Raw genomic sequence first — 8,230 nt, 5'->3', positions numbered from 1 at the left:
AGTACCTGTAAATTAACTGATCTTGAAGGACTCAGCCTCTGGCCTGGGCTGAAAGCACAGTAACCACCCGGGGGTCTGTGCCCCCCTCCTGAAACCATATTCCCTGGGACGATCGCTTGCTGGCTGCCTCTACCTCTGGCGGTCCGAGCTCCACCCTCTATTTGATCTCTACCTCCACCGTCTTATGACCTTCTACCCCCGGCTCTAGCTGGCTGGGCGGCCTGTGATCCACCTTGATGCCTGTATCATAGGACGAGGGAACCCCCCCATGCTTGCTGGAACTGCTCGAAGCTCAGGGCAAAATCTAACAATGTTGACTCGGGTCACCACACAGTGTTAAGAAAGCCCTGCGGCTGCTTGAGACTGCTGACCCTATTCGACCTGAATGTTCCACCCAAAAACTCTGAAGTGGGGGGCACTGATGGTCGCTGATGGTGAACTTGTGAGTGCTCTGGTCTAGGATAATGCGGCTCCGAGGAACAACCACCGAAAGTACCCATGAGAAACCTGATAGAGCTGACTATGAAAGGCGTCTTCGGAGGATGGCCTCTCGACATAAGAATTACTACTATCTCCAGGACGAGGTACCACTGACTACCTGTTGACTGGGGCCTCTTATCTGACCACTGCACCAGCCTTCCCTGCGCAAGAGCACATCTCAACTTCTACAGGCCGCATTTGGCCGCCTCCGCTGAAAAGAAATCTCACTTCCCGGCCCCCATAAGCCATCTAGAGACGGATCGCTGAATCAACCATCAATAACACCTTTGCACCCTCTCTCTCCGATGGGATAATTACAATAGCATGGCGGAGTTAGATTATCAGATGAACCGGGTCTCATACTGTATTGACTGTCCATAGGAGCCCTGTTGAAGGCCGCCTCAACTGCCTGCCGAAAAGAGCATCTCGTTTGAGTAACGGGGAGGAATTTCTCCAAGAACAAACTCTGCAAACTGGTCCCAAGTCAGAGATGGCGAAAAAAAAAAAAACCCCCTAAATTTGGGGCTGGTCTGGCTAAACAATAGTCCCTCCACCAAGTCTTGGCGGATCCAGATAGACGAAAGGTGGCGAAGTCGACCCCATTGGTCTCCACAATACCCATAGTCCGAAGAACCTCATGGCAGCTATATAAGAAATCCTGGGGGTCCTCTGAAGAAGCACCGCTGAATGTGGTGGTGAAGAGCTTGGTGAACCTATCCAGCCTCCACAAAGCATCTGCGGACATAGCCGCTCCATCGCCGGTCTGAGTCACAATACCCGGCTGGACTGCCACAGTTGGCTGAACCACTGGAACCTGAGCCTGGGGAGCTACCTGCTCCGGAGTACGTGTAGCAGGAGTTTGAACTCCTCCTCCATCCTGGGAAGTGGCTGGTGCTACTGGAAGCAAACCCGCTCGAGTGACGCTCTCCATAAGGCCTACCAATCTGACCAAAGCGTCCTGAAGAACTGGGGTGGCTATAAACCCCTCTGGGACCTGAGCTGGGCTCACCGGAGCTGCTGGAGCTGGAACCTCCTCGTCATAATCAATCTGAGGCTCCGCCTCTGAGGCTGCTGCTCGGGGCTGAGCTCTGCCCCTGCCTCGGCCTTGCCCTTTGCCCCTCGTAGGAGCTGTTGCTGGGGGCTCGGGCTGCTGAGCGGTAGAAGAGGAAGCACGTGTTCTCGCCATCTGCGAAAGAACAGAGTAGAGAGACAATCAGTATTTGAGAAACAGAATCGCACGACAAGAAAGAACAAAAGTGAAATTTTCTTAACTCTGTAGCCTCTGGGGGATAAATACAGAGATCTCCGTACCGATCCCTCAGACTCTACCGAGCTTGTCCGTGAGTTGTGAGACCTATGTAACCTAGTGCTCTGATACCAACTTGTCACGACCCGGATTTCCCACCCTCGGGAGTCGTGATGGCGCCTACTATTAGGAGCTAGGGAAGCCAATTATTTATTATCTCTTTTAGCAAACCTCGACATTATTAAAAACAATGCAACATATAATAGAAAAGCGGAAGTCTTAAATGTAAATAAACTGAAAGCAATGCGGAAGTTCAATACAACTCTACCCAAGAACTGGAGTCACAAACTCACGAACGTCTAGAGAATGCTAAATACAATGTGTGAATAAGAACATAGTTTTGTTTGTTCCGGTGCAAAGGATAACAAACTAAAGTAAAGATAGGAGAAACTCCGGGCCTGCAGACGTCAGCAAGGCTACCTCGGTGTCTCTGGACTGAAGTCAGCTCCCAAATTTACTATTGCTGTACAAAAGTTTGCTCCGACACCGTGATCTGTGCAAAAAGATGCACAGAGTGTAGCATCAGCACAACCGACCCCATATGCTGGTAAGTGCCTGGCCTAACCCCGACGAAGTAGTGACGAGGCTAGACCGGACTACCAAATAAACCTGTGCAGTTTAATATATATGTATGCAATATAAAGGTATACAGAAATTTACCAGTCAAGGGGGAGGGGGAGCATGTTGTAGGGGCTGTAACAGTTCAGGTATAAAATCAATAATTAAGGAATGAAACAGTACAACTACAATATCAACGAGAGTAGGAAATCAACAGTTGCACGACGCCATCCTTCGTTCTTTTACTCTCATTCTCACCCAAACAATCATATAAAGTGCACGATATCACCCTTCGTGCTTTACCTCATAAAATGATGGCACGAAATGATCCTTCGTGCATAAACACTCATATCATGGCACGGAGTGTTCCTTCGTGCATTAGTAATCATATCATAGCACGGAATGTTCCTTCGTGCATTGGTAATCATATCATGGCACGGAATGTTCCTTCGTGCATTAGTATTCATATCACAATCGTGCACGGCATCACCCTTCGTGCTTTATCACTCGTCCTCATCCAAACAANCAATATCAACGAAAGTAGGAAATCAACAGTTGCACGGCACCGTCCTTCGTGCTTTTACTCTCATTCTCACCCAAACAATCATATAAAGTGCACGGCAACACCCTTCGTGCTTTACCTCACAAAATGATGGCATGGAATGATCCTTCGTGCATAAACACTCATATCATGGCACGGAATGTTCCTTCGTGCATTAGTAATCATATCATGGCACGGAATGTTCCTTCGTGCATTAGTAATCATATCATGGCACAGAATGTTCCTTCGTGCATTAGTATTCATATCACAATCGTGTACCAATCTGACCAAAGCGTCCTGAAGAACTGGGGTGGCTATAAACCTCTCTGGGACCTGAGCTGGGCCCACCGGAGCTGCTGGAGCTGGAACCTCCTCGTCATAACCAGTCTGAGGCTCCACCTCTGGGGCTGCTGCTCGGGGCTGAGCTCTGCCCCTGCCTCGGCCTCTGGCAAGGCCTCGGCCTCGCCCTCTGCCCCTCGTAGGAGCTGCTGCTGGGGGCTCGGGCTGCTGCGCGGTAGAAGAGGAAGCACGTGTTCTCGCCATCTGCGAAAGAACAGAGTAGAGAGACAATCAGTATTTGAGAAATAGAATCGCACGACAAGAAAGAACAAAACTGAAATTTTTCCTAACTCTGTAGCCTCTGGGGGATAAATACAGACGTCTCCGTACCGATCCCTCAGACTCTACCGAGCTTGTCCGTGAGTTGTGAGACCTATGTAACCTAGTGCTCTGATACCAACTTGTCACGACCCGGATTTCCCACCCTCGGGAGTCGTGATGGCGCCTACTATTAGGAGCTAGGCAAGCCAATCATTTATTATCTCTTTTAGCAAACCTCGACATTAATAAAAATAACGAAACATTTAATAGAAAAGCGGAAGTCTTAAATATAAATAAACTGAAAACAATGCGGAAGTTCAATACAACTCTACCCAAGAACCGGAGTCACAAACTCAGGAACGTCTAGAGAATGCTAAATACAATGTCTGAATAGAAACATAGTTTTGTTTTTTCTGGTACAAAGGAAAACAAACTAAAGTAAAGATAGAAGAAACTCCGGGCCTGCGGACGTTAGCAAGGCTACCTCGGTGTCTCTGGACTGAAGTCAGCTCCTAAATCTACTATTGCTGTCCAAAAGCTGCTCCGGCACCGTGATCTGTGCAAAAAGATGCACAGAGTGTAGCATCAGCACAACCGACCCCATGTGCTGGTAAATGCCTGGCCTAACCCCGGCGAAGTAGTGACGAGGCTAGACCGGACTACCAAACAAACTTGTGCAGTTCAATATATATGTATGCAATATAAAGGTATACAGAAATTAACCAGTCAAGGGGGAGGGGGAGCATGCTGTAGGGCTGTAATAGTTCACGTATAAAAATCAATAATTAAGGAATGAAACAGTACAACTACAATATCAACGAAAGTAGGAAATCAACAGTTGCACGGCACCGTCCTTCGTGCTTTTACTCTCATTCTCACCCAAATAATCATATAAAGTGCACGGCATCACCCTTCGTGCTTTACCTCACAAAATGATGGCACGGAATGATCCTTCGTGCATAAACACTCATATCATGGCACGGAATATTCCTTCGTGCATTAGTAATCATATCATGGCACGGAATGTTCCTTCGTGCATTAGTATTCATATCACAATCGTGTACGACATCAACCTTCGTGCTTTATCACTCGTCCTCACCCAAACAACAATCACAAACAATGGGGCGAGGGAATAAACAAACAAAATAGGAATCCCGGCAAGGGAACAATAACAACAATTTCAATATCCCGGCAAGGGAGAAAAGTCTACGAAACAGCAAAACATCCCGGCAAGGGAATAACCAATAACTCATTAGCTTTCTTTTATTTCTTACTTCACATCTCACTTTATCACTTGAGCCAATGCTCCCAAGAATTTTATAATCTCAGATACCTTTTCACTTCGTATCACATCCAAGCCAAAACACCACGAAAATCAAATGATTATAATGTTTTTCACATGTTCTTTACAATATATAGAAATCCTCAATTAACATGGAGTTCATAACAAATCACGATAATCACCCTTTAAGGACTCACGGTCATGCTAGACACCAATGTATAGATACTCGTCACCATGCCTATACATCGTACTCGATCAATTAGCAAATAGCAAACAAGACTCAACTCCTATTCCCTCAAGCTAGGGTTAAACCAAACACTTACCTCAACTTCCACAGCTAAATCAATCCACAACGACCGCCTTCCCTCTCGAATTCGGCTCCAACTCAATCAAATCTATGAAATAACGACTTTACAACATTAATATAAGCTAAACAAATCAAACCCAATGCCTAAATATAGTTTTCTAAGCTTTCTTCCCAAAATTCCAAAAATCGACCCCGGGCCCGCTTGGTCAAAACCCGAGGTTCGAACCAATTTCATATCACCCATTCCCCCACGAACCCGAATATACAATTTGTTTTCAAATCCGACCCCAAAACGAGGTCTAAATCAAAGAAAATAAAAAGCCCTAGTTCTAAACATTTTCCCCAATTTCTACCCTAAGTTACATGATTTAAGCTTAGGAATCCAATAAATAATGATGGAAAATGAAGAAAACGAGTTGGGATTTACTAACCCAAGAGTTCTTGACGAAAGGAAGCTTCAATGGATGCCTAAGGACCTTGGAGAAGAAGAAACTCGGATGTTTTTATGAAGAAAACGCGACCCTACTGTTCTGAAACTTAAAATATAACTGGGCAAAATTGCCCTTCGCGTTCGCGACAGAAGGGACGCGTTCGCGAAGGGTATCACTGGAAAGGCCATCGCGTTCGCGAGCTAAGGGGGTGCGAACGCGAAGAGTAAAAGCTGGGGATTCAGAATTTGTTCTATGCGAACGCGTGGGAGCTAATGCGAACGCGATGAAGGAATTTGTAAGGCTACGCGTTCGCGAGGGACTGTACGCGAACGCGGAGAGGAAAAATTTGGCAAAGCCCCCCTGGGTCAAATAACCCTATGTGTTCGCGATGGGGGGTAATGCGAACGCGATGAAGGACCAACTCAAGGCATCGCGAACGCGGACGAGGCGTCGCGAACGCGAAGAAGGAATTGTCTGCAACAACTGAAACTCATTTCTGCAACTTTCCTAAGTCCGAAATCATCCCGAAACACCTCCAAAAACACTCCCGAGCCCTCGGGGCTCCTAACCAAACACGTACACTAACTCAACAACATCCTACGAACTTAACCGTGCGATCAAATCGCCAAATTAACATCAAAAACAATGAATCAAACCTCAAAATCAATAGCTTTTTCTTCAAACTTCATAAACTTTCAAATTTAGAACTTATAGTCCGAAACACGTCAAACGACATCCGATTTCGACCAAACTTCACAGAAATATCTTAAATCACATATAAGACCTGTACCGGGCGCTGGAACCAAAATACGGGCCCGATACCAACACGTTATAAACCATTTTTATTTAGAATTTCTTTAAAAATGTTAGAAGAACAATTTCTTTTAAAAATTCATTTCTCGGGCTCGGGACCTCGGATTTCGATTCCGGGCATACGCCCGAGTCCCATATTTTTCTACGGACCCTCCGGGACCGTCCAATCACGGGTCCGGGTCCGTTTACCCAAAATATTGACCAAAGTCAACTTTAATCATATTAATACCAAAATTCATCATTTTTCACACAGAATTCATATTTAAGCTTTCCGGCTTCGCGCCCGGACTGCGCACGCAAATCGAGGCGACTAAAAATGAGGTTTTCAAGGCCTCGGAAGCACGGAATAAATAGGAAGACAGGTGATGACCCTTTGGGTCGTCACACGCTCGTACCAGCAGGCTTGAAATTTTTTTTTAGTAAGGAGCACTTCGGTTCTTTAATTGGTACGCGAATCCAAATTAGTTAGTGTCCCAATACGGCTGGGTCCCAAAACGGGTACTCGATGGAAGACCAACAAAAAGTGATACTCGTTAACTCTTAACAAAAAGAAATGCACATTTTGCAATTATAAAAGGAAGGTTGCTTATAGCCCGTTTAGCCAAGCTTCTAATATCAGCTTATTTTGAAAAGTGCTTTTCTCAAAAGTACTTTTAAAAAAAGTATTTTTGGTGAGAAGTAGTTTGTGTTTGGCTAATTAATTAGAAAAGTACTTTTGAGCAGTAATTAGTGTTTGGCCAAGCTTTTGAAAACTGCTTCTAAGTATATTTTTCTCAAAAGTGCTTCTGGAGAGAAGCTACTTTTTTCTGCTTCTCCTCAAAAGCACTTTTTTCCCCTCAACACCACTCCTTTGTGATTCTAGGAGTTGTACGTTGGATATTTTTTTATTTTAACTTATATATAAGTGATAGTTAAATGTTTATCATGTCATTTGAATTTCATCGAATTAATTAAAATGGTCGAAGTTTCGATTCAAAAGAGACTTGAATATGAAATACTATATAATTTCAGGGGAAAATTATATATGTTGCCGTTCACGGTGGGACTCGAACCCACAATCTCCCGCTCCGGAGGCGAGCGCCTTATCCATTAGGCCACGCGAACTTGTTTGACTCTACTATATAAACTTACTAATCATTGAGAATTGAAAACAGTTTGCGTTTAATTATTTTTTGCATAATAGTAAATTTTGAAAAGCAAGAATATTGGAATGAGTTTTCAGGAAATACGTGAGAGGTTTATCACAATGTATATAAATTTTGGCAATGCAATTTTTAACCTGCTGTACAGGATTAGTAATTGTCTTAATTTATCGATTACTAATTCCACCAATTATGAATAGTTACTTAATAGTTATAGTGCAGAGTCTTCTACATAATTTGTGTACAAGCTAAACCCTATTTTGAGTTGTTCTTCATAACAAGCATTATTTTTTGGATTAACATTTGAGTCACTGACTGTGTAAGATTTTTTTGGTTTGAGGATGGGAATAGTTTTGAGTTTTTGAATGATCAATTTAATCTCTCTCTCTCCTTTCTTTCATGAAAAGTATAAGATACTATAGAAGTACGCCAATTAGCTTTTATATGCAAGATTGTATCCTTAATATCTAATTAAAGTGCAATGAATTCAGTAGTAAAAAAAAGAAAATCAACAGTAAACTCTATACTTCAAGGAAATAGAACAAGATGGATTGCAAACAATTTGTTGACAAGATAACAAACAAAATCACTGCATATACAAGGCACCTGTCATATGCTGGGAGATTGCAAATTATCGTAGCGGTATTGTTCTCTATATATAACTTCTGGAGTGCAGTGCTCATACTGCGTCAAAGAGTAGTAAAGCAAGTTGACAAGAAATGCAGGGATTTCCTATGTGGTGCTATAGATGAATAAAAGGAATATTAACC

At 43.8% G+C, this 8,230-nt stretch overlaps 1 non-coding gene across 1 annotated transcript; it reads right to left on the bottom strand.

Annotated features, from left to right (window-relative positions):
- TRNAR-CCG lies at positions 7,350-7,422 on the bottom strand. Its single transcript has one exon. It is a non-coding gene; the product is annotated as a tRNA-Arg (tRNA).

This window comes from Nicotiana attenuata, chromosome 5 (genome assembly GCF_001879085.1).
Source record: "Nicotiana attenuata strain UT chromosome 5, NIATTr2, whole genome shotgun sequence".
NCBI classification, from domain to species: domain Eukaryota; kingdom Viridiplantae; phylum Streptophyta; class Magnoliopsida; order Solanales; family Solanaceae; genus Nicotiana; species Nicotiana attenuata.
The sequence above is the reverse complement of the archived record's forward strand: the minus strand, read 5'-3'. Positions and strand labels throughout refer to the sequence as shown.